Genomic DNA, 27581 nt, shown 5'->3' on the forward strand with positions numbered 1-27581 from the left:
TAGTTGGTCTACACATACCATGAAGAATACCTGTTAACAACCCTCAACTGAGCCTAAACAGATATAAAAGGTAACATTCCTTTATTTTGCATATAAATATGTGTGTGTGTGTGTGTGTGTGTGTGTGTGTGTAAAGAAAGTCATCTTCAGGCTCTTTCTTTTATCTTGAATACTAAAGTGACTGTGTTGCTTTACTGATAAGATAAAAATGGTGTTTTAAAAATCACATGCAGAGGTTTTGATAAGGGTATTTCTCAAGAATAAACACACCTTTTTGGCTATTGGATTTAATATACATAATGACAACATTAGCTTGTTAGCTTGTATTACATTCTAAGTCTACATTAAAAAAAGAAGCCTAACTTATTATCATAACTGCAGTTTCTTGACTTAAAAAATAATACTATGAAGTGCAACACAAGGACTTATTATTAGGACTTTCTTCAATTAGAAGGAAAGGAAACCCTACCAACTGGTGTGATTTCTTGTAAATGCCTTTTTGTCATTTGAAGAACTCTTCTATAGATCTTTCAAGTACACAGATCCCCCTGGAAACCCACCAACTTGTGTTTTTTAAAGAAATGCACGCACAAGAGATGCTTTCAAGCACCTTTTTTGTTTTGGTGGTGTTACATACGCAGCCCTGTGTGTAGCAATAGGGGAAGAATGTTAACATGAAGGAGAACAGAGAACAGAAATGCAATAAAAATGGAAATTAAATAAAATCAAGATTAGATCTATTTAATAAATGCAAAGCCTGCGTCCCTTCAATCCCAGGAGCCAATGTAAGGCTAGAGAAAGGCAAGTCCCTTCAATTATTCATGGATACACATCAACAGCAAGCAATTATTGCCTTTGCTTATAAGGATTCAGTTGGCATTGAGCACTGAAACCAGTTGTCTCTTTCAAAAATAATCTATATAACTTTGACAAGACATTAGCACCTATACCTAATTATCTCCCTATTGTATCCAAGCTGTCATCCAGGAGAACATTTGTATTATAGTTGTGATCAAAATAAAATACAATGTATTATAGTTTTGCTTATGTGAAATAGTAATCCCTATACACATAGACCTTTACTTTCCGAGGGTTTAATCTTAATTTCACTGCAGTAAGATTCAACAAGGAGTCATTTTAGGAGAAAACTCTATTTGTTGCTCCCTACTGTGGAGGTCTGCTTTTTCTTACAAAATGGATAATTGTAAAAAGGCCAATGATTCAGACATCTCAGAAGAACATATAAGTGTCTTGAAATTGCCACAAAGAATATTCCATAAATACATGAAGAGAGAGAAAACCAAAAAAGCCCTCTCTGCTTATTGAGAGCGATAACAGAAGAAAATAGGTTCGGTTAGTCTTTTAAACTCCCAAGTATGATTTTTCTTCCAGTGTATTCACAGGAGATTTGCATTTCTTCCTATCTTGGAATTGCTTATCTGTCTCTCTAAGCTTTTGTTTTCACCCTCTGTTTTCTTTATATCCGATTTTAGTGTGCTTTGACACTCCTTTTCAAATAAAAATGTGAAACATTTGATTAATGAATTAGATGAAGTGTTCAGCTTACTACCTGGTCCTGCCTGTTGTGAGTTTAGAACTTTATTGGCAATGACAAATTAATAGAGATTTTTACAGAATCATCCCCCTTTCTTCCAGAAGCTGCTCTGTCCAGTGGGCAAAGTCTGCAGTGTAACATGAACAAGAGCCTTCTCCAAGGCAGGTTTCATTTCAGATTCCAGCAATGACAGATATATACTTTCCTGTACCTGAAATTACCAACTTTTGTAGACAAATACTGACATAATTAGAGTAGGGTTACAGGTCACATGGCAAAACAATCTTGTTTGCAAGACTTTCAGTATGGAGCTTTATCTAATGCTAACTCTCATAGCTACAAAAACAGTCCCTAGTCCTTCTAGGTAAGGAAGGTTCCTCAGGGGAAGGCATGAAGAAGCTAATATTGTGTTGTGCATGTTTTACTGTTTTAACAGACAAAGAAAATTTCACTCACCTTGAGTTTGTTTCCATGACCTACAGAACCTATTGCTTATGGTGAGTTGCATTTCCTTCCTTTGCCATTTCCAAATCAAGCCACTTCCCAGGGACAGAAAGTATGTCCTAATATATTCTGATTTGGGCGTGAGGACCCAAAGACACACAGCTGACACTGTTTTCTATTTTCCTTATTTATTCCAACTGATATGAGAAAGATAGGGTGTTGACCTCATAATGATTTGTAAGATAAAAAATATACCTATTACAGTCAAAAGGAGTGCATGTTTTAAGGTATTTTAGGGGTTGCTTCTGTCATACAAAATCATAAGGTAAGTGCTAAAGATTGTACTTATGAAGCAGTCTATATTGAAAGATCAATTTTACTTAGCTTGATAGGTAAATCATTTGGGATAAGTGATTTTTCTTTTAATCTTGCCCGGGACCACAAGGAACACAATGTCAATCAGGTAAAGCAGACATCTCAACACCTTTGGAGTGTCTGATGGTTTGCATCACGCTGAGTGAAATGGAAATTTGCTACTGCTGAAGTAGAGGTCTGTAATTCTTTCTAGTTTTAAGCTAAGAATTCGGAGTTTCTAGATTGAGTAATGAAAAGGACAAAGGGTTACAAATAGCTTGTATTGTCAGCTAAATGGCACCCAAAATAGGCCAGATTTGTCAGAGGGGTGTTATTCCTAGTTCTCATGTAATCCTTGTGGAATTTTTCATGGAAGTTTAATTACTACCCTTGGTAAACACATGGCCTGGCAAAGGTCATTTGAAATACTTATTTTTGCTAGCAACAATATCGCAAAGGATGCGTGTTCAATGCATTCTGCCAGAACTATTTCAGTAAAATGTCATTTGGGCTTTGGGGATAGATTGCTGCCTCATTAAAGCTAGCTCAAAGGGAATGCTGGGTTCTTCTGGAGACTGAAGCATGAGAATGGATTTCTTTCCTCCAGTCTAAAATAGCTGATTTTTAAAACATACAAAGTTTGGACCTACTGTATTAACAAACATACTCTAGGAATTTGATTATAAAAACTAAACTTAAACTATTATAAAAAAAAGACAAATTAACAACAGTTCAATGAAAAATATAGGTCAGAACCTATTCCCAGTAATAAAATATCTCCTAATTTAATTGAGAAAACTATTGGGCTCCAATAGGTGATGCCACTAGTAATAAATACTTAAGGATTCCAGAAAACTCATGACTATGACATCTCAGTGAACTCACAGCAGATGAGTAAGTGAAACACAAAGGTGAAAATTTGGATCCCTAAGAAAAACCGTAGTTAATGGGTCTGGAGCCACACTTCTCAGAGAATGAAAGACTACTGGATTAATGAATTCAAATCAAAGGTTGCATTAGTATTATATCTGCCCAGGAAGGCTGTAGACCCAGATAGCCAAGTAATCAAACACAGCTTATAGCTCATATTCCTTCCACCTCGAGGCATTATTTGTTACCTTGGAGAAAATCAGCAAAAAGATTGTTTCATATAAAAGATTCCCATGCATGTCCTCTCTGCAGCTTGTGCCTACCTCCATGCTCAGGCACAGCAAAGGTAAAGGCACAGTTTGGTCCTTAACTTTTCTTTTGGAGCATTTCCTTTCAAAGAATAACCAGAAAAGCAATACTTTGCATTTGAAATATAAATCTGGAAGGGGGAAAAAAGCCACAAATTAAATCCTCCTCTTCTCTAGCAAAGAATACTGCTTTTGTCTTAGCAAACATCCTTTATCATTCAGATATGCTGCTGCAGCACTCAGCCATGACAAGCATCTATTCAAAGGGAATTCCTTTTGATTTTTTCCTTTTATTCCATACCTCATAAAATGCTCCAAAACAGCAATCATTATCAAAACGATTATTCAGCTGGATAATCCGACCATTACCTTAATTGTTCATCCAACTTTGCTGCAATCCTTGCAACCACGGCTGCTTATTTCAAAACTCCATTTTCAGCTATTGGGTGGAAATAAAAAGCTTTAACCTTGGTGTAGAAAGAACGAAGGAAAAATCCTACATAAAGTATTTTAATGGACGTTAAAAAGAGTGGAGTGAAGGGGGAGGAGCAAAGGAAGTGGTTCTTAGTAACCATTTTCAATTCATTTTAGCATTGAATAAACAAATACTGTAAGATGCTGATACATATGCATATTATCATGCAAAAGGTTCACGATCTTTTATTTGAGATCTTCTCTAGCTTTTGTAGGAAAAGATGTTAATACAATACATACATATGTGTGTAAATGCATATACTTACATATATATAAAATATATTTATATATTTGGTCATGGGCATTGCTGATGGTTTTAAATGTATCTGTTAAGAAAGGATCATCTATTAAAAAGAGTATAGTGCTCTTGACAGCTTTTTAGCTGTGAGTTAGCAGAGTACATGGACCAAAAGTCCCTCTGCAAGCGTATCTATCTGTACCAAGTCATAGAAAATAAAATGTGGAGCAAAATGAAAATCTAAGCAATGACTGACAATCTGCAGAAAGATGATTAAAAAAAAATTAGTACCCTAACTATATCTCACAAGGAGCTTAGGTATATTGTTGCTCATCACTCATAATGTGCCAACTCTATTTACATTCTTTTAAATGTTGCACTTTATATCATTCCAGATTATAGATTGCCTTTGTGAAGGCGCACAAGGGAGGTGATAGCAGCATGAAGTTTTTTTCCTTATCTGATATACTAAGTAACAGCTTCCGCACAACAGCAGTCTGTGGAAGTTTGCGTACTTTATTCTGCCGAAGTTAGAGCCTCAAGGATCTTCCCCCTTGAACACCACATTCACACATTCACTCCTAGCATGACTGCAAAAATGAAAATGTAGTATAGCTCCCCATGGAACGTATAATGTTGTGGGTATAGAACAGAGCTGTACCTCCAGGTCATGTCATTCTTATTCCTCTGAAGTGAGTGGTGTTTCCAGAAACAGGGGTGCACAGAGTGTCCCCACCTACCCGAGGGACCCCTGAGGACGTAGACAAAGAGCAGGGAATCTCTGAAGGTGTTTTGACTTGTTGCAGATGTTGGTTCACTCCCGAATAAGGAACACTTAAAGAGAAAATGAAGTCACCTTTGCATGCTGCTGAGCTCACAGGCTGAGTGAAGCTGAGCCGGACACGAGGGCTTCACGTGAACCGTTCTCGTCCCAAGTTAGACTATAGCCAAGCCACCCCCGTTAAATGCTCATGCAAGTTTGACGCTGAAATTAGTATGAATTGTTCGCAAGACGGTGAGAGGCAGCTTGCAGAGTACAGAACAATATTTTGCTTACGTGATTGTGTTTTTCCTCCACAGCCTGCTTCAAGGATTTACCTGACTGGAAGACCCAGGTGTGGTAAGTAACTAATGGTGATGCAGAGAGTGAATGAATCCTACAGATCCCGGTGACAGGCTTAGAGATGCCATACACTTTGCCCCAGAGGTCTCCTCTTACTTTCTCAGAAATTTGTCCAGGCAAAAAAAGAAAAGATGCATTTAGTAGTGCACCCAGCTCTTCTGAATGTTAGGCATTCACTTGAGACAGTCGTTTCAAGTGAGGATTGCAGGCAAATGGCTATTCCCCATGCCCAGATCAACTGTTCCGTTGAACTACACCTATGCAACAAGCTCATCAGGTTTTTGGCTGCAATATATGCATGCTGTACTTCCGGAACAATTCCTTAGAAAACCATGACAGAAGAGGGTGGCATCTATGCATAATATTTTGTCATTTTCTCTAATTTTCTCTCTCTACTTTTCTAATCTTTGCCTCTGCTGTCTTCAAGTCTCAATTGCTCTATTTTTTATCTAAGCCTACACAAGCTATTTCTATGGTAGTCTTTTGTTCATTTTTCCTCTTATTTCTTAGCTAAAACTTTCCAATTATTTTGTCCTTAGTTAAAAGACTTTGCTGCTTTAAATTCACCCTGAGGAAAAACTTCATTATTTTCCTGTCCAGCCCTGTGTCAATTACTGAACCATTTCTGCTATGTTACCGTAAGTGACGTTACTCCAGTTTTCTAATATAGTGATAATGGTGTGTGGCTCATAATTTTTTTTTTTAATTGTCTGTGGATTTCAACCTAATTTGTGAAAGTCATTTGTATTTTAAATGTGATGAAATGGAAATGTGGTGATCTTTTAAATGAGTGGAGGACATTTACAAGGGGATCACTGCCACTCTGTTAACTTTGACCTCACTTTGGATTGTGAAAGAACTATCTACTCTAAAAAGTGCTCGAACAAATGTCTGATTTTTATTGATATGTGTGCCTAGTCAGTGGCATTTCTAAGGCACTTGACACCACTGAACAGAAGAGTTGACCTTGATATGAGAATATTGTACCTCATTACAGTGAGAAGAATACTGAGAATAATCACCTATCTCATAGGTGCTTATTTCTCATATGATTTTGTACTCCTTTAAATTTACAATACATAAATTGTTATTAGAAGCATACCTTAACCAAAATAACAGATTCAGACATTTTGGAGATACTTAGGTCTGGATTTGAAAGCAATCTTTGCCTTGCTGATGAGTCAAACCTAAAGTTCAGCCTTAATTCCTTTGAAACTTGGAGAATTTTTTAATCTGGAGCCCCAATTAGAGTCACTATTCTAAATTCCCCTTGTGGTTCCCATTGTGAGGTACTGTGTTGCAGTTGGATGAACCAAGCTGATTCATATTGCTATGTCTGTGTGATGCATTGCAATCAAATTAGCATTCTTTCTGTAAGAGCTATTTATGGCTGTTATCAAGGTATCACAAAGCAGTGTCTTCAGGAGAAATTCCTTCTGTATTTCCATGAGTTGCGAAGCCTTCCAATGAAAAGAAAGGCAAAAGCATGTCGGTCATGGATGATGCGACTCCTGCGTATAGATGAGACTCCTAGCTGCATATGCAGACATAATTTCTAAACTGCTCAAAGATTTGAAAGCCCATGCTAACTGAAAATTTAAGACATTATCTTTTTTCTATAACAGTTAAGAGATTTCCTAAAAATACTATCAAAACCTAATGCAAGGGCTGTATGGTTTTCATATAAATTATACTTGTTTCTTCAGCCTTTAGAAGGAAACACTATCTATACTATAAATACCGTATTATAAATACTATACTAAAATAACATGAAGCCACTGCAGGAAATTGATTTGTTTTTAGTTTACTTCCAATGTCCATTTTATAACAAATTTGTGGTCTTGAACAGTGTTCAGCAGAGGCCATATCCCAAGGGGAAAGAAAAAACAACTTAAAAGAAAAAAATTGCATTTCAGTCTTTGTGACCCTGTTGTGCTGATAAATGTTTGAAGCAGGAGAAGTACGGCCTTCAGTTTTCCTTGATGGGGCAAGCAGGTCTAACAACACCAATTCCTCTCTGTCAGAAATTTCATAGTCTGCTTTGGTAGTACAAGAACTTTGTCTACAGCCAATAAAGCCACAAAGGGGCCCTTTATTTCAAGCTGCTAGAAGTTCATATTTCTACTATTAACACAACTAGATAATTGTCCTTTGGTGATACCTGCCATATTTGGAACTCGTATCATCCACAGTGATGCAGTCTAGTATGTGTCTATTTCAGATAATTGGAAAATAGCAACCAATCCCTTAATTAAATTCCAGGGAAGTATGAATTAGAACATAAGTCTTGCCTGCCTTGTACATCTTTGTTCCTCCACCGTAGCTCTGTGTAAAATGATACATTTCAAGAATATGTATTACTACTCAGGGTAAAATTTCCATGTTGTTAGACTTCCTGAGCTGATTAGGAGACCTGCTTTTTTTTTGCAGCTTATGTTAGTCATTCAATGCATCTTACAGAATCTTTTTTAGCTTAATAAGATAAAAGGCATTGCTAGCATGTTTCATAGTAGCGTACATGCATAGGTTTTGCACTTCCTACAAGTGACTGCTATTAATTTACAACAGGAAACAATTTTATTTCACAAATATATGATAGGAGAAAGCTATTGCCCAAAATCATTGTATCGTAAATAATAATTTTAAAAATTGTCTAAGTAATAGTGAGTTCTATGGAAAATAAGGAATTTCTTGTAAATATTGTTACCCTTTTGGTGCTAGTGGCTAACAAAAGAATTCTGATTAGGTATAGAAATTGTTGATAGTGTAAGACATCTTTAATGAATTATGTTCAGTCACAAGAATGTGCTGTTTCAAATGTGAGAGGGATCCAAAGAACAATCCTATGCTCAAACCATTTCTTCAACCAGACCACCAGCCCTAAAGGTGGGTCTTCACTCTCTTCTTCGGTACATGTATCTAAGTATTTGGAACATGTTGAAGATTTTCCTTCTAGCAGTCTTTCTGTTGCTGATTTACTGATTCCCTTCCTGAGCTATTTCTCTCTCTTTTTCATTGGAAACCAGACTCAGGAAGGGTGGGGTTTTTTTTCAGAATCTACTAAAGTTGCTCTATTTTATTATTTTAAATCTCCAACAGGTGGTAACTAGCTCATGCTAGAAGATTCTTTCACTGAGATACTTGGAATAATTTAGGAGAGAGTTGAAGACTACATAAAGACTATGTCCTTACGCATATCTGGAGGAATTTGTGTTTGAATAATGCGAATTAAGAAATGCCCTAAGAAATAGCGAAACAGGAATAACTTCTGAGGGACTGTGTTGCTTTCTAATTATAGCTTGCTCAGCACTCATAGTCCCAAGAAACTCAGCATTAACAAAAGTTAGAAATGGTGAGCACTTCTTAGATGTCTTTTATTGAACATTTTTTCTGTCCTGCATTTCATTTCTAATGCTTTCATAAGTCTGCATTTTTTCACTGTTCGATCAATGGGCTGCCAACATTTCCTTTAGGAATCAGTTCTATATACTGATACGTTTTTCAGTCAGAAAGGTTTCCTGCTATGAAACCAATTGCTTCACTGTTTTTAACATCATTCAGTTGTTTCTAGCCTTCTCTCTTCTATGTTTGTGTATTTAGCCACTGATGTCACATTTAGACCATACTTAGCTATGTTCATTCCGTTCAGCCCTCTATCATTTAATAACCCCTGGCTCCTGATAGCTTTTGCTGGTCGTCTTTGAACAAACACCAAAAGGTGGATTGATTGGTTGGGTAATAGTTTTATTGATGCAGAAGTGGCAGAGAAGGAGAACTAGCGGTTTTTCTAGTTGAAGATCCCATGGTGTGACTGAATTTCCCACATACTAAAATACGCTCGACAGGTCTGACACACATTCCATGTCCACAGAAACTTATTCTGAAGTCATATCAAGGCAGGAAAGGAGATGTGTGTTATCTATGTTACTGCAGTTGTCATCAACAGTTCTCATCCTTTGGGATCTTTTATCAGATGACAGTCTAGAGCAGTCTTGAGGCCATAGCAGGGAAGGGAACCAGCTGTGGATTCAGGGGCTGTAACAGCTCTCCTTCATGTCATTTTGATGCAACAGCTGGTAATCACTCACTAGGAGAAAAATCTGGTTTGAATATTCCCACTTCAGTCAACCAATACTTTTAAATTAAAGACAGTTACACTCTACTTCTTCAAGAAATGGTCTTCCATTCACCAGGCAAAGTAGCTATGAATTTTCTACAAATAACACTACAAAGACCAGTTGAATTTGCTCTTCAATGTCTCTTTCACCACCGCTTATTTCCAGGCTTCTTATTTCAAGCTTCCAAATTCCACAGGGTTTTATCTGAGGAACTAATTATAGGCCCCAGCTCCTGCAAGCTGAGATATCTGTACAGACTAAGCCCAAAGGCCCTAAGGAGCAGCTTGGAGTACTGAAATATGAAATTTAAAAAAGAAGATGAGAATTCTATAACCAGGGTGTATAGGACATATCATCTACTTGGCTGTATCTGTTAAATAAACATATATCAGCAGGGAAAATGTTTAGGGGATCTATTATCTTATTGAATTTCCAGCTTATGTAGGTTTTCACCTATATAGACATGGACAGAACAGCACTGCTAATCTCCAGACCACAAAAGACTTTCTTGGTTTGTGACTTTAGTGAGTCAGTGGGACAATTCAAAGAGAAATTTAATCTTAAATGCTTGTTATTCAAGCAACAAGTAAACTTGATCTGCTGGAGAGGATTCTGCAACTCCAGAATTCCAGTTATTCCCTCCAACACACACAATTCACCAGTCTTGCAGCATCAGGGCATGGTCTCCATTAAGGTAGCATAACTGCACAAATTTTACAGCAGTATTTCAGATGATTGACAGCTGGGGAACTGGGAATTGAACATGACTTCTGATTTCCTGCTGACCAGGTAGGTATTCAGTTTCAGCTCCATTGCTTTTTTCTTTTACAAGTATGTCATTCTCGGATATTTTATTATCAAGTTCTAGCAAAAAATAAATATGAATAAGAAGTCTGAGAAAAGCAGAACATTTATAATTTAGGGATAAATAATAATGTTGCTAGAGGGTAAAAATAACATGAAAGTTATTAGCTACAGCAGTAATGGCTATTATTTCAAATGTTAATGAAAAGCAGTCTGCTCTGTAACTAAACTATTAAATAAAGACCCAAACAATGTTTTTTCAATCGCACCAACATCACTGATATTACATAGCTTTTCTGGAGTTTTACAAATGATCCAGTTTGATATTGCTGTCTGAAGAAGTGTCTGGCAAACTTGGAAAATCCCATGGATGCCATCTGACGCGCTGGTCTGACCACTGGTTTTGTTGGAATCACACTGGACTGAAATTTTTCCAACAAGGTGAGCAAAGCCTATTAAACACAAAGTTAAGACTGCAGCTGAAACTGGAGGTTAACGGTGTTTTACCAAACAAACAGCTACATACTGGTCATATCTGTGTCAGCGTAGATTTTGCCACCGATTTGAATGGGTCCAGAATGTGGCCTGCGGTAGCCTTCAATATGGGAAATTGCTGAATGCAGTTGCGCTGTGCCACTCGCCTGGTCGGGGTCGGGGGGACAGTGCCTGCTTGGGGAGGGTACAGCCCTGTCATGCCCTGGGCCACCCTGGCCCTGCGGGGTGGCTGGAAGTTTATGGTCTCATTCAGATTTTTTCAACAGGTTAAAGCAAAATGGAAGAATCTTCATCTGTATTTTGGTACTGAATAGAAGCTGGGTTGTCTCAGGGTTATGAATTTTGCTGTCTCTGAGCTCTGAATAACTCTGCAGCCAGGACATGGCCCGCAACAAAGCAAGGAGGGAAAAGCTGGAAAGACAGCTATTTTGGCTTCAGTTAGAGCAGTTTAAAGGTTGGATATTCAGAACTGAACATCTGGATTTTTGCATTGTCTGTTCTTCCCTGTAGCTGATCCTTCCACTCCTCTCTTGAAATAATTTGGGTGAAGTTCCGCTAGAGAATGTTCTGGTCTTTCTTCCCATCCAGTCCCCTCCCTATTTTTACTTGTTTGTTTGTTTATGAGAATTGGTGCAATTTAGCTCAAAACACTTGAAGCAAAGATGAATCCACCCTTAAAGAACTCACTGGGGTCTGCCACAGGGGGGGCCCAAGTGTTTGTGAAAGGCACAGACTCTCTAAGCAGGTGTTGCTGCTCCTCAGGCAACATGCATTAATATCAGGAAACTTATTCCCTTTGTAACTTCCTCTTAAAAGGCAATCACTAAATAAGGTGCTTTTGCCCTGTATTCCAGTTAGTTTACTAATCTGTGTCAGTTAGATAGCAAATGCTGCTGTAATAATACATACGCGAGCACTATAATCTAGCTGGGGTACAATGCCCTTTTCTCCCAAGCATGGCTTAGCCTGAAAGCCTATTTATCTTGTATTATAATAAGATGCCACCAAGATATTACAAAGCAAATAGTTTACTGTTTGGGTTGAGATCAATAAATATTAACTTTTTATTAACCAAAAATGTAAAGTGAATGCTGAGTGAAGGAAAGTTGAATGAATAGCTTAAAAGCAATGAATTATACTATGCACATAAAACGAGGGTGACATGGTGTGAGGCATACATCCTATTTCACATGAACTGGATGATATCGTAGTTGCTCACAGAGGGATACTCTGCAAAAGCTTAATAGAATCTGTATGATGTAAAGAGGTTGTGCAGATGGAAAATGCTTCATATCTACCTCATAATATTATTCTTATCAAAATACACAGCCCCTTAGCCTGGAAATTACTCTCTCCTTAAATAAAGAAAAGCTGGTGCCTGTTTTTCATTTTTGACATTTTACCCTTTCATTTAACTGTATTCTCCATTGCGTGAAGTAGTGGGGAAGATCACTGGGAGACACCCTACTTTCTCATTGTATACTTCTCTTAAAAGATCTTGCCAGAACACTCCATTCAGGGTCAATATGAAAGCTGAACCCGAAAAGCATAATCTTAAAGATATTTCACCACATTTCAACACTGTGCAAGTGGAGATCATTTGAGGATGACTAAGGCATTTTGGGGGGGGGGGGGGAATCATCGAAGGTCACCCAGTCAGCCAGGGGTCATGGCAGCCCAAAATATGCCTCTTGGGGCGGGGGTCATCCAAGGTCAGGCAGGTACTCTGGGGGTCCTCTGAGGTCACCGCAGCACCAAATATGTGTCTTGGGGTCATCTGAGCTCACCTAATTAGCCATGGCTTCATCTGAGGTCACCACAGCACCAAATATGCTTCTGGTGGGGTCACTGAGGTCACCTAATTAGCGATGGGGGTCACCTGAGGTCATCAAAGACCAAAATATGCCTCTTGGGGGTCATCTGAGGTCACCTAATTAGCGATGGGGGGTCACCTGAGGTCAGCAAAGACCAAAATACACCTCTTGGGGATCATCTGAGGTCACCTAATTAGCAACAGGGTCATCTGAGGTCATCAAAGCCCAAACTACGCCTCTTGGGGGGTCATTTGAGGTCACCCAATTAGCCCTGGGGTCATCTGAGGTCATCAAAGCCCAAACTATGCCTCTGGGGGGGGTCATCTGAGGTCACCTAATTAGCAATTGGGGGGGGTCTCCTGAGGTCAGCAAAGCCCAAAATACGCCTCGGGGGGGGGGGGGGGGTCATCTGAGGGCATTGAACAGCAACATATGCTTCTTGGTGGAACATCTGAGGTCACCTAATTAGTGATGGGGTCATCGAAGCCCAAACTATGCCTCTGGGGGGGGGTCATCTAAGGTCACCCAATTAGCCCTGGGGTCATCTGAAGTCATATCAAAGCCCAAAATATGCCTCTGGGGGGGGGGTCATCTGAGGTCCCCTAATTAGCCCTGGGGTCATCTGAGGTCATCGAAGCCCAAAATACACCTCTTGGGGGGGTCATTTGAGGTCATCTAATTAGCCCCGGTGTCATCTGAGGTCACCACAGCACCAAATAAGCTTCTCAGGATTACCTGGCATTACCAAATTTGTGCCTTGGGAGGCCAAGGTTTCTTGCGGGGGGGGGGGGGGTGCTTGAGAGCATAATGGGAAAAAAAAAAAAATTAGGCCTTTTGGAAAATCATCAGAGATTAGCACCCCCCCCCCCCCCCCCCCCCCCCCCCCCACACACACACACACACCCCGGGGTGAGAGGAGGGCCGATTTCATCCTATTAGCACATGGGGGGGGGGGGGGCAGGAATCATACCAGAGCACTTGGACAATAAATATGCATTTTTGGGATTGAGTTTCCGTTGCTATCTCCTGGGCATCATTTGCAGGCACTTTGGCACTGAATATTCCTTTCAGGGTCATCTGAGGTCATCCAGGCTCCAAATATGGCCCTTGAGGTCAGCCCTGACTGAGCTTGTGACTTTGGGGGGGGCACTTGCTTTCACCTGACATTCATTGGTGATCTGATCTGGGACCCCCCCCCCTCCCCTACTTGTCCCTTTGGGGTTGGCTGCAGTCCAAGCTTCCCCCAGTGGATTGTGAGGGGTCATCTGAAGTCAGCCTGTGCCTTAGGTTGTTCCTCTGGGAGCTGTGGATGGCACCCAAGGTCACCGAGGTGCCTCCTAGTGTCAGCCCTGACCCCACTGCTGGCACCCTGCTCCCCAAGACAGAGGCCACACTGCACCGCAGCCCTTGGGGACAGGCCCTGTGGGGATGGGCTCAGGCTCAACACAGTCCTCTCTGCTGGGGCTCCCCTGTCACCCATGTGAATCCAGCCATGCCCCCGGCTGCAGCCCCAAGGTGCTGAGCACACAAGGGGCAGCGCAGTTTGGGGTGGGAGCAGGGGGTCAAGGCCACCTGGACTAACAACAACTCTACCTCTCTTGTCTTCTCCAGCTTTAGCAAAGGTCATGCTCTTTTCCAGTTTGGCACTCAGGTGTCACCTGAGTTTAGTCTTGGCCCAATTTAGCACACATCTGACCCCAAACACAAATCCCTTCTGCTGCTTCGGGACATGTGAGGTACAGAGTTATCCTCTCAGGGATACCATCCCTCTGTGCCCAACTTCTGCCTCTGCTCCTGCTTAAAGGCTAGCAGAGACCAAGTAATGCCTCAGCTGGGTGCCCACATATCACCACTGGGCACCTACACCCCCCTTTTGCTGCTGGGATGCTTCTAGTTCAAATCTTCTCTCTAGACTGCTCGGGGTTTTCTGAGGCAGAAAGGTGCCACAGTTGTGTGGTCCAATTCATCTGAATTTCAGTATTGTCCCTACTTCCACCTAAGGCATTGGCTGATGCAAAATCCCATATCTGGTCTCTCTCTGTTCTGGGCCCTGCTTAATTAGCTCCCCAACTGGGTCCTCAGGGCTTTGACTGATTTCAGGGAACATCCTTATGGTCCTTCAGGTTCAGCTGTGCTGCCTGCTTCCAGGATTTTATCAGGACAGACACCTGACAGTCCTTGAGCAGTAACTAGATGTGGGGTTGGGCAGGGTTGGAGGGAAAAGATGACCCACAGTGTTTTGTTCCTGCACACGCTGTTCTTGGTGTCTCCCAGTGCCTTGTTAATCAGCCCCAGCACAAAACCTTCAGCTGAGATGCTGCTTCTTGCACTCCCTTAAGAAGGTGCCCAAGAAAGCATCACCCCCCCGGCACGGCTCCCTCCCATCAATGAGGGCCTCAAAATCTCCTACATTTCAACAGTGGGTTTAGCTCATCTTTTGTTTTCTCCAGTTTGTGTTATCATTGGGCTTTTGCCTTCTGTCTTCAATTCCCATCCATTATTTGGCTATTTAAAAGGCATAGGGAAAAAAAACAGAACAAAACCAACCAGACTCAGTCACGAGACGACAACTGATGGCCTGTCTTTAGAAAAGCCTGAGCAGAATTGCTTTTACACAGGGCAGGCAGATTAATGAAATTAAGAAGCAGATTTCACTGGCAAAAGGACAGTGAAGACCCCTTCGTAGCTGCAGCAATGATGCTAAATAAAAAAATATTATTAATATTTCCTCTCACAAGGAAGTCATCTTCAAAAAATGCAAGGCACTAAACCCTAGATTAATTCATAAAAATGAGGGCCTCTGTTGACTGTTATATAATGACATAAGACAGACAGTGCTGGGACAGTGTTAAATAAGAGATTATAATATCAAAAATTTATTTTATTCTGCTGTTATTTATTTCAAAAATCAGCTGCTCCAATCAATCAATCATTTTTATTAAGCCTTCCATTCCATTCATCCAAGTGCTTTGCTACCAACACTGTTTTAATACTATATACGTATTTTTCAACTGCATTGTGGGAAGAAAACAAACCCCAGCTGTTTTCTCTATACACTGAGCATGAGGGCAAGAAAAGGAGATGAGAATTAGTACTAATCATCTTTGGAAAGGATGATTGGTCACAACCATTAACTCATTAACAAGCCATAATTTAAACAAATTATGGCTTTTATGAAGTCTCCTATGCAAATAAGCATACTCATACAGGTGTCAGACTATTTAATTCTAAACAGAGGAAATCATGGCATATATTTGCAATTTATGTAATAGTACATATACAGAAAAATGCAACTTAAAATTCAGTGTCATGCAGAGTGAACAGAAAAGGCAAGAGGCATACACATTATTCATAATTTCCCTTTTGTACAGACTTTGCCATATGTAACCTACCTATGTAAACCTGCCATATGTAAACTGCAATAGCATCTATCATTACGGCTCAGAGACACATATCTTATTGCTCGACCCACTGTGTAGCACAGAATCAAACCACATTTTTTCAACTACAAAAGAGAAAACCAAGCCTTGCTCCACAGAGATCTCCTTGTCTTTAGCCAGAACTTGGCTGGTATTTTGGAGAGGACTCAGATCCCAGTGAAACTGTTTGTCAGTGCAGGGATGCAGAGCACATAAAAATCCTGTTTCTCCTCAAGGCAGCAATTCCTGCAGCAAAAACAACAAAAATCTGGTCCAGAAGGATAAAATTGGTCAGTTTAGAAGCATTTTTCAGGACTCTAGGACTCAGAAGCCAGGGAACAAAAACAAAACATTTTAAAGTAAACGAAATCTAAATCCTGCCATCACTCAAGCAAAGCAAAACAGATTCAATAAAACAAACAACCAAACAAAAATTTGGTGAGCCTGTGTTGTGAGGCTTGTGTTTTTATAAAAATGAGTAAGTTGCCAATACTAAGTCAGCTGACTACTGCAAGCAAGCAAGATGCTAGGTATGATTCTTCCTACTTTAATTAATTCATGCATGCTCATTTGAATCATCTAAGACATATCTGGGCCTTCCGCCTACAAACTGTAAATTCCATGAAGAAGTGCTGCTGAAGCTTAGTGCTGAACAAAGTATTTGTAGGCAGCAAATAGCTAATGAAGTTATGCAATGATTTGCATCACATTTATGATCACAGCAATGCTGCATCCATGCTCATATTGCTCAGACCATAGTATAAACATGAATTATATATGATGATTCAGTGATTCTGGAGTTGGTATTGGCATCTATGATCATTGGGATACTTGATTATTTAGACCATTATACTCTACTGCATACCCACATCCCTTTATGTGAAACCCTAGTGCACAAATGCAAATCTGACATCCCAGTTAAAATCCATCAGCTCAAAGAAATGGGGGTCTTACTACTCCTCCAATAAATAAATTCTATGTCCCACTTGCCTCCTATTTCATCCACAGATTCTTCTAATGCCATCTCCTTTTCGCCCTGTTCTCCAAATTTCATCCTTGAAATCCAAGCTCCTCTTCTTCTTCCCCGTTCCCTTCTTCTTTGGACCAGCACATTTCCTGTGGTGAGAGCAGGACCTTGCACTGGGACCACACTAGAGCACACTGGCTCTGCAGTCTGCTAGACATGAAGAAAACAACCCCCACAAGAGAACGAAGTCAACAGCTGGGACTGTGCTAATGAAGGACCATTGCTGACACCATTCTAATGTTTAAATAAAGGCAGAAAAGATATGCAGCCATGCGCCCAAGGGAACAGAGCTGCTTTATAGAAAAATAAAGGAAAGGAGGAAATTAATAGGCGAGACTCAGTCTCTCATTACCAGACATGACTTCACCTATAGGCCTTCCTCTTGCTTCACAGCAATTGCACTGGCTTTCATAGCAAATCATGCATTTCAAGGAGCCAACAGCATGAAAGGAATCTAAAAATAGGCTAGAGCCTGAAACTGAAGAGCAGCTGTTTCATGAGCAATGAGAGAAGCAGCAGGAGAAAGAACTGTAGAACAAGAGCTCTCCAAGTATGCCAGATGACTTGCATTTTATGCTATTTTACAGAAGTTCTTCTAGCATCTGGACATCTTTCAGATGTAGAGTAACTGATATAACTAGGACCTGCCACATGCTTGCTCTTCTGTCCTTATGCTGAAGATGATTACCTGGAATCAGAACATGGACACATCTCAGCACTCCGTATTACCAGACATCCTGAAGGATCACCATGCACTGGAACAGGGAGCTGAAGAAGCTGAGGTGGAAGCAGAAGTTCACCTGTTGGGGAAAGACACAGGTAGAAGAGACATGCCTGCTGTGCTCTGTGACAGCTGGACCTGCACTTTGAATGCAGATTTATAAAGTCTCAGTTGCAGAAGATGAACTCCCAGCATCCTACAGGTCCCTGGACATCCGTGCTTCTTCCCCTGTACAGAAGAAATCCCTTCCATCCAGATCAACGTTCGTTCTTTTACCAAAGTTTTGCAATTCATCAAAATGCTGACCACAACCTTGAAAGAGCTTGTACAGGCTGAGTTCTTCAGGTACCTTAGAAAAACGGCTTGAAGACAGTATGGCAAGCAAAACAAAGGAGGATTCATTGTGTTCAGTCCCACATCATGTTAGCCAGGATGACAGCAAGTGGAAAGCCATTGTGCAAGCATGTGTGCGTGAGAGTACACAGATATTCCAAGTCAGAGCAAGTATTGGATTCAAGAGGACTGAGTTTGGGTATGACACTTCTCAGAACCCATGATTGTGCTATCATTAGACAGCTGGTATGGACACATAGGCCAGGAAGGAGATCAGAGGAATATCAGGTAGACTATTAGGCCACTGACATAGTACATGGTATGAGAAAGGGTGAGAAAATCCATCAGATTACAGAGCAAGAGAAGGAAGAAATGTACCAACACTCAGGCTACAAGGAAGGCTTGGTAACGAGGATTTCAATCTTACTTCTATCAGTCACCTGAAGTACCAAGAATGCCTCATTTTTCAGTCTCAAAATAAGCTGCTGCTGGCAGCCCACTCCAAGAACATCATAATGGTGACTACCTCTGGGAGAGCCCTAATTGCCGTTCTGGCCAGCTGATCGTTTCAGTGCTTTGAGAGGCAGGCTATGGGCAGCAGCAGCCCATAGTACACAGCCTGCAGTGTCATCAAGGAATTCATGCAGTTTCCCATGTAGCCAAAGACTCAGAGATGTGCCATGTGTGAATTCTGCCCACGTGGATAATGTGGTGGTCAGAAAGCTGATAGAGGATGACCTTTTACATATCAATAGGCAGAACGCGCCTGCTATGAAATGATGATATGTGAGATGTACTGGTATTTCATTAGCCTCTCTACTTCATTCCTGGGGACATGCTTCACTATGTCTGGTCCCAGCACACTGGTCGCTATTGGGAAATTCCTGTGGTAGTCATCAGCAGAGCCCTCGCTCAGAGGTGCTTGGCATGACCCAACCTTCCCTCCTGCTGTCTTTTTCAGGCCACAACATGCTCTGTGTATGGGGGAGGAGGCAGAAGGGGTTATGTCTGATGGGACAGGTTTTGGGGAGTGTTGCCGCAGGACCTGCAGTGGCTGTTCTATTGAGGTGTAGCTATTATTCTTGCTGCTAAGCCAGGGAGCCTCTTTGCTTGGTAACAGCAAAAGGTAAAGAGAATCAGCGGCCTCTGAGGAGCTACAGAAAACTGGCAGCTTTGTCAGCATCATGAGGAGTCAGGATGGATATCTGTGAGGAAAAGGGGGGCAGGGATGGAGCAAGAGAGGAGGAAGGATTTGGAAGGAGCAGGAAAGCAGATGTTTGAAATGAAAAGCAACTAAAAATCCTTTTCTCCCTGTCACTGGAGGGAGGCATACAGGTAGAGGCTGCATCGCTCCTGAACTAAGAGGACCAAGACCTTTCACAGTTCAAAATGGCTGAAGCCAACTCAAGTGCTATGCTGCCAAAGTCACACCTGTAGTGAAGAAGAGATGCTGCTATCTGAGAAAAGGCAAAGCAAAAGGCAGCTTTCTGCAATGCTTCTCTCTCACTCTTTGTCTCAGCTCTAGCCCTGGAAGTTACCTGATGCTTTGAAAGACCTTGCAAAATTCTACCAAGCAGAGGTAGAATTCATCCAAATAAATCAATTAAGAGGTCCAGATCTGAGCTAGTTGGATTAGACTATCTTTTAAGTCAATGGACATGGTACAATTCATCATTCAGTAAAATAGAGAGCTAAAATAGGACAGGTGAGTCATGCCTAAAAATGCCTAATCCTCTCCACGAAATAACAAAGTAAGCCTAGTGTGCCCAGCTCAGCTGTAGATACATACACCACAGGTTTCTGAAGTGATGCAAAGTGAATCCCACCCCAGGTTCCTGGCAGTCACTTTTAGTAGCAGAAATACCACCTTGATCCAGCTGACTTGACCCTGCAGAGCTGCCCTCCTGTGCCACGACAGCCTGCAGATCAGCTGGAAGGAGAAATTCTTGTGTTGGGTTTTATTGCCTTTCTCTGGCTGGCCCCCAAAATACTTGAGTGCAAGGCCCAGGAACACGCTAGTTAAGGTTGAGATCTACAGCAAAGCTACTCTCTCTTTTAAGCTGTGTTTGAGGAATATGCCTTTCATGGAGATCAGATGTACCAAAAACTGAGGGCTTGCACTTCTGGCTCTGTATCCACAACAACACAGAACAGCTAAGTATGATGTATCAGATGAGTGGAATAAATCATTCTGTGGACACAGTACACTGTGCTGCTGGTTGTGCAAGCCAGTCACCTCCTGCTGCAACAGGCAGCCTTCCTGCGGTTAATCAAGAATCAGCCCTGCAGTCATCTCCCAGGGCTAAAGCTTTAATGTGATCTGGCAAAGCAGGGGAGAGGAGTGATAGGGGGAGAGATGGTTGTCTTGTGATTATCTTCAGGAGGTGGTAAAGAAGAGAGAGGGTGCCTCTGTGTCAGGCCAGAATGATTTACAGACAGAACTGCATTGCCATGGCCTGCAGGGATCGTTACTGGCAGGAAACAGTAGTCTTTGGGGCTGAGAAACAAATCAAGTAGTGCTCTTTGAAAGGAAAACTCTCATAACTAAGAAGAAAGGACTTTCCCTTGCAGGGTCTGACATTATCAGTTGGAAGACTTGCATGAATCTGAAAGCGTCTTTTATCCATCTTGTTAGCATCGCCTCCAGAGAGCCTGTGGTGGGGGGGACAGCATTCACTGTGTGCAGCTGAACAGCCAGGAGAAGATAAGAAAATGGTTTGGACAGCACAGCCTTACCCTGAAGCCATACCTAACTTCCGTGTCAACCCCCAAAATAACTGATTTTGATCAAATCTTCTTCCAGCATTCCTCTAATATCAGAACGTATTTCCTCATGACCAGTTCTCCTCCAAGACTACACTGATAAGTAGTGTCATGTAAATTCTGCTTTCACCACATGAGATGGATACACCTGAAAAGCACTAGGTTAATACTTGGGGTTGCCTGCCGCAACCCCTTTTCCTCCAGCATGAGATGCATGATATTCTTGCTGTGTGCTAAGATTTTATTTTGGGTTATTATGCATAATACCTACCTGGCACTTCAGCTTTCCTTCTCAGCGCTCCTAGAAAACTGGCTGTCAGGGAACATATATGGCTATTGACTCTTTGCCTTCCTTTCTGTTCACATTTCCCTGCTCCCAGCCTCTGGACCATTCCTATCACCCAAGATAACCCTCAGTGAAGCACTTCATAGCACACTACTGAACTCACCGTACTAAATCCTGATGTTGTCCAGCTGTCCTTGGCTACAATGGAGGAATGAAAGACGAGTGCTCATAGTTTATGCCTCCAAGAGAGTCATGGGCGTGATTGCAGAGACTTCCATTTTTACATTCCTGTTTGCACACATATTTAATACAAAAATTTAGTCAAAGCTCAATTTGGAAATACAAATAGTAAAATAAAGTTATAAATGTCTTATCATTGCAAAAATGGATACCTTTTGAATGACTATCCCAATGACTGCTGTGTGGCTCCTTGGTAATTAGTCCTACAAATACCATCATTAAACTTTAAACTAATATAAAGAAAATGTGCAACTGAGCATGCTAATAATAGCACCAATCAGTTTCTTATACTGAATGTTTTCATAAAGATATTCTTTATAACACCTTTGGCACAACTGGGACCTTGCATAATTAAATCTGATTTCACTTTCTTACAACTGTAAGCATAACTGGAAATTTCTAATTAGTTCCAATTATTCTTTTCAGAAATGTGTTCTATGTAGTATAATCTTGTATTCATCTAGCCAAATGGCTTATGTATTTATTATTATTATCTCCTACTGATAGCTATTTAGCTGAGACATTTTGACCAAGATAAATAACTATATGCCTCCCAACAACAACTCTGTGTAGCATCTGCTTTGGGTGGTAAAATAATTTACTAAATGGAAGATAGTATTTAATGGAGATAAGATAATTTTCCATTCTACTACTTCGAGTAGAGATAAAAACTTAGGCTGATTATCTTCTAAATCTAACTTTTCCCCCCAATAAAGCTTCTAATAAAGTGGCCTCAAGAGAACTTCTATTCTCTTTAATGAAACTTCCTCACTTAATTGTGCTTCTCTTCTGCTAGTAGGGAGAAGACAAGTAGGCTCCAGTTTTTACTTTGTGGCTAGGATTTTATGGCTGGTTGACATGCCCGTTAACACTTCTCATGCCAGCTCAGGGAGAGAAGCAAGTACTGCAAGGCCAGTAACATCCATGCTCAAGAAGCCCACACTAGTATCAGTAAAAAAGCATATATTGCTTTGTGTCAGTGCTACACACAGTGAGGTGCCCCAAACACAACCCCCACGTATGTGTTACCTGTGTCCTTGAACACATGCGGTGCCAATTGCAATAGTAACTAGGCAGCAAATACCTCTATTTTCTCCACAAGCGTGCTCCTAGCTGAAAAAGCACAGATGTGGTCTTTTACAAAGTTTACTCAAGCAGGAAGCAGAGGCTGAATTACTAGCTAAAAAGGAAACAGACAAAAAGTTATAAATTCTAGAATAAAACACTGGAACCTATTTACTTCCTGAGAACCTAATGAACCGCAAGAGCTCATAGGTTGAAAAGCAAATTAAATAAATGTCTTTCCCTTTTAAGATCTGGGGAATTACAGCAAGTGCAGTTGACTTTATGCTCGTCTTCCCTTATTCAATATGGGTACAAATCTGCTGAAATATAAAAGAGAAATGGCAAGAGAAACCACTACTGAAATAAAATCAACATTAAACGAAGGCGCTGGGACGGGTTGGGGACAAGCGCACACTTTCCTGGACTTCCCTGGTTTGTCCTTCATTGGTACATCAAACCTTTGCGTGCCATGTTAGAGCACTCTGACAGCTATTCTGCCTGTAGTGACAACAAAGCAGGACCCCCGTACGGCTAAAGGGAAGAAGAACTGTTAAATGAAGTGGGTTACTATACTGTCTTTGCTTTCGTCAGGCCTTATTTTTCCTAATGAGCTTGCTGCAAGGAAGATCCAGGACAGATTAACGTTGTTGTTCCCCATTCAAACAAGGACAGGCCACGGATGCTCTTCCTGCATAGCCCAGCAAGAACATCAGCTGACTGACGTATTTAAGTCTGGCTGACTGCTGTGGTTACCAAACTGCAAGTCCATAGCAATGCCTGAAGAGTGCAGAAATACTCCAAAACCCAGAAAAAGCTTGGAAGGGGAGGAGGCAGGGAGGAGGAGAGAAGGCAGGGAAGAGGAGAAGGTAGGAAGGATGGATGAAAGCCCCAGTGCAGGGCAGATATGGGGTGCTACCATATCAAAATATCTAGCCATACCTCTGTGATTTTGCAGGGTCGTCCTTGTGGATGATGGGATCCACAGAGTTTGGTGGTCAAGGAAGCAGCTGGCAGGGATGTACAGAGGTCCTGAACCTCATGCCTGCTTTCTTTGAGATTTGAACAGGATTTAATGCCACAGCAGTGTGCATTTCATTCAGGGCCCTCACCAGTACCTGATTTATTAATGCACATTACTCATTAGACATGTTGCGTATATTATGTAAGTTATTTTGTCATAGCAGTGTTTACCGTTTCTTTAGTGTTTTATACTCACAGAAGTGGGACACAGGATGCCTTTGGAGGTGATTCTATCACACAAGACTCTCTCAAAAGATCCATCAGCAAGTTAAAATTGAATTTGGAAATGCATTTGTACCTACCAAACATACCATAGGGTCTCAATGCTATCTAGGTCAATGCTGTATCTGACTTAGTTAGCTGTTCTCTCAAAACTAAGCCTTCAGAAATCCTAAATATAACATCAACATTATATCATTTAAACAAATAATGAGACTATTTTATTTACTTGGAGATTTCGATGCATACAGGCTGTTTCCCGGATTTTTTCTGGGCAGCCAGGAGCATTAGAAATTTACTTTTGGGGGCAGGGGGAAGGAAGCTAAAATTTTAGCTGTGCTTCAGCTGGAACATCAAGAAGCATACCAGTCCCTCCTCCCAGCATTTTTAGGTTAATGATAAAATCATAGCATTTGACATTAATTTGTTATCAAAAAATTACATTTTTGTGGGCATACTCTCAGACCGAAATATACTTGACAGAAACAGTTCAGAATAGTCAGAAAAATTACAAAATTGAAATTTAGTGTTATCCATGATACTTTTGGGTACACACACTTGAAAAACACAACCCCTTGATTGTAAGAAAATTCTTTCGTACCAAAAATTACTCTTACATGGAACATAACAGAACCCAGCCCACAATTTTAAATATGCTAACTTCAAATATGATAGATTAAACAAGAGGTTTCATGTTCAGCATATAAAGCTCTCTATTCTAGGTCACTGACAGTAACCCTCCATTGTAAAGCAGTAATGAGCTTTAGTTTCATTAAAATATTACTTCTTTTGTGTATTAAGGATGATTTCTTATCCTATTCTCTTTATCTGTTTGTATTTTGTGCAGCTGTTTCATTATTGATGTAAAGAAGCAATTCAAAATTTAATGATTAATTTTAATGTAAATCTTCCTTGTCTGAATAATTGATGGGAAAGATGAACATAGACTTTTGGAGTCAGCAGTTGTTATTGCTTCTTCCTTTCTTATCTTTGTAGTAGTACTCTCTGCCAAGCCCCCTAGAGAACACGTGTTTCTGGGGGAGATGGCTTGAATTCCCCAGCCTCCTATCACTCCAGATGTGCAGTTATCTGAATACAAATCTCTACTTTGTCCTCCAAACTGTGTAAGCTCATCCTGCCTCATGTATGGGAAGTACCTGATCTTGCACAAAGCCCTCAGTCTGCTGCATCGTGAGGCACCAGAAGGCCACACGGCTGATTCTGCAACGGGCCTGTCTGTCCAAACGCCTCTCTACAAAGCTCTGAATCAGCAAGCGATGCAGAAAGCCGGGTAAAGAAACGCCACTGCCGCGGTGCTTGCTCTGAGCCCTGACAGACCAGACGGAGTCAACTTCTACTCCTTTAGGAGGATTTTCCTCTGCTCCGTTTGCGGCGGTTGTTTCTGGAAATCCCAAACTACAGTAACACTGAAAACTACTCCATTTTTATCCAAATTCTTCCAATCCTGTTATCCATTATTTGGTAATCCACATATACATATGTGGCCCAAACCTGCAAATAAATCTCTGATGGCCCCAGTGGAGAAGCTATCGATTTCACTCCCAGATGGATCTAGAACTGGATCCTCCAGGGCATCCCTTGAGAGAGAAAGAGAATCTCCTCCATGCTTCTAGTACAGCTTGTGTTATATAATTTTCACAGTAATTAATACATTTCAATAAACTTGTAGAATGACTTCCTTTCATAACATAAGTTTAAAATTTCATTACAATCTGAAGAAAATACTCCAGAACACCAAACAGTTTATGTTGAAGAAGTTAACAGCTTCCTCCTACTCTGCACTGCTAACATTTTAATATTTAAGTATTTTGTTTAAATGTTAAATAGAATTGCAAGTTGTAACAGGGAATAAATGTTATAAAGATAGAAATCTCTATTGCCATTTAAGTGATAAGTTAAAAAAAATAACCATCTTTTCATGCTTGGGGGGATTTTTCCCTCGGAAGTCACTTTTTAATCTGATTTAAATCCAATTAAGTCTGAACATCTAAAATGAAGAACAAGTCTTTGAATTTATGTATAACTGATTTAACTAATCACTGTCTTACTGCAGAGCTACTAAGCAAACAAACTATGAAAAATAAATGTGAAATTAGACCCAAATCACAGAGAGCCTTGATTTTGTTTTTTAAATAAATTAATAATCATTTTGTACAAAGAACAGGCCTTTCTTTGCCACCAGCAAGTCAAAGTTTCATTTGTTAGATTTTAAAACTAATTAGGTGAGAAACAGTGTTACAGTTCAGGGAAGCCTCTGTATTTTCACCTTCACATTTAGGACATAAAGCCTTTGTGTTCCTCAATATAGCCCCATCCAGGCAGACCAGAGCCACCACGTTCACTGGGGAAACTCCGCTGCTTCGACAGCTCTGCACTGATTTACACCGGCCATGCACTTGGCACTCTGCTTCTTCCACTGCTCCCACCGCCTGGCCCAGGCGTGCCAGGACCTCGGTCCCCCACTGCTGCCAAGGCAAAGCCCTGGCTGCTGAGCTGGCCGGGGAGGTCTCCCCGCTGCCCCACGAGCTTCTGCGCTTACCTCCAGAAGAAGGGGTTGGGCATCGGAGTTCACCGGGTGTGTGGCTCTGACACAACAGGCATCTGGTGGCATCAGCAAGCTTGTAGACACAAACTCCAGCGTATGTTTGCCAGTAGCCAAGCTACATGTCTCATTATGAAGCCACCTCCTGCACAGGCTGCAAGAGCTGAAGAGGGGATTCATTACGGAGAAAAATCTAAAGGACAGGTAGGAAGCACTTCCCTTTCATCCTTCTGCTGCTCTGTTAGTTTCTGTTCTTCATCATTTGCTAGCACTGACATTGAATGCTAATCAGATCGGGCCTGAGCCAGGCTCAGGCTGCCATTTCCAGGTACAGGTATCCAGCACTTTACTCCAACTTCCCCATATACCAAGCAACTTTGGTAATCCATGGGTGTTTCAGAAGCATGTCTGAGACCTGGAAACATCAGCGCCTGACAGATCTTATCTAAGTTGAAGAAAGAGTGCATTGCAGTCATCACAGCTGCACGATGCTGTATGCTCCAGAATATCATAATTGTATAACTACGGGATAATGGAATAGCTTTTAAAGCTCCCTGTCAGAGAGTATCTTCCTTTAAATTGCTGTCTGTTTCATATGTGGGAACTACTATCTCATCAGTGAGATGACACTGAAATACTGCCAGACACCGCGCAGCTCAATGCCTGAAAAAGCAGCTCTCTCACTGTGGATCCAGACTCTGTAGCTGCAGACAGGGCTCCTGCCAAACTGCTTAGTGCGAATTAACATGCGCATCCAGCTTCCTAGAAGCAATCTCTGACATTTTTCCTTTCTTTCTCACATGCATGCCCCCATACAGTGGCACAGGGTTTCCAGAGACAGCATCAGGAAAAGCACTATGCAAAAGCAGTTCATTCCTGAGATACCTATTGTGTTGCTACCATAGTCTGAATACAGCTGCAAATATTGCTTGCTGTGGCTGCAGCAGCTGGCAGCTCTGAAACCCTTCAGCTATACAGCCAGGACAGGAAGACTGAAGAGGACAAGCCCAAAATGACAGCTCCTAACTCATTTCCTCATTCCTTTCCAAAAAATAAAGCTTTTCTCCTTCCCTTTAGAACTATGTAACAGAGTACAAAGCTTTCAGAGTGAAAGAAGTGGGAAATCCCACATACATGCCTTGGAGACATTTCTTAGGTGTACATAGGGGGAAGGAAACTTATTCAGATTATTTCTTAAGTCCCTCCACAACCCTGCATGTCCAGCTTAGTATTGTGGCAATAGGCAATAGCCAGTCTGCACTGTTTTTTGTCAATGATTCTGGTTTGTTTTGATAATCCAAAACATATCACAGGGGAAAAAAATCACA

General features: G+C 41.1%; 1 long non-coding RNA gene across 1 annotated transcript; it reads left to right on the plus strand.

The window, feature by feature from the left end:
* LOC106498181 (uncharacterized) lies at window positions 1–25803 on the plus strand. Its single transcript, XR_001294906.2, has 5 exons — window positions 1–70; window positions 1992–2052; window positions 5324–5363; window positions 5906–6004; window positions 24687–25803. It is a non-coding gene; the product is annotated as an uncharacterized lncRNA (long non-coding RNA).
* Window positions 25804–27581: the final 1778 nt, after the last annotated feature.

Source organism: Apteryx mantelli, chromosome 4 (genome assembly GCF_036417845.1).
Source record: "Apteryx mantelli isolate bAptMan1 chromosome 4, bAptMan1.hap1, whole genome shotgun sequence".
In the NCBI taxonomy this organism is placed as follows: Eukaryota; Metazoa; Chordata; class Aves; order Apterygiformes; family Apterygidae; genus Apteryx; species Apteryx mantelli.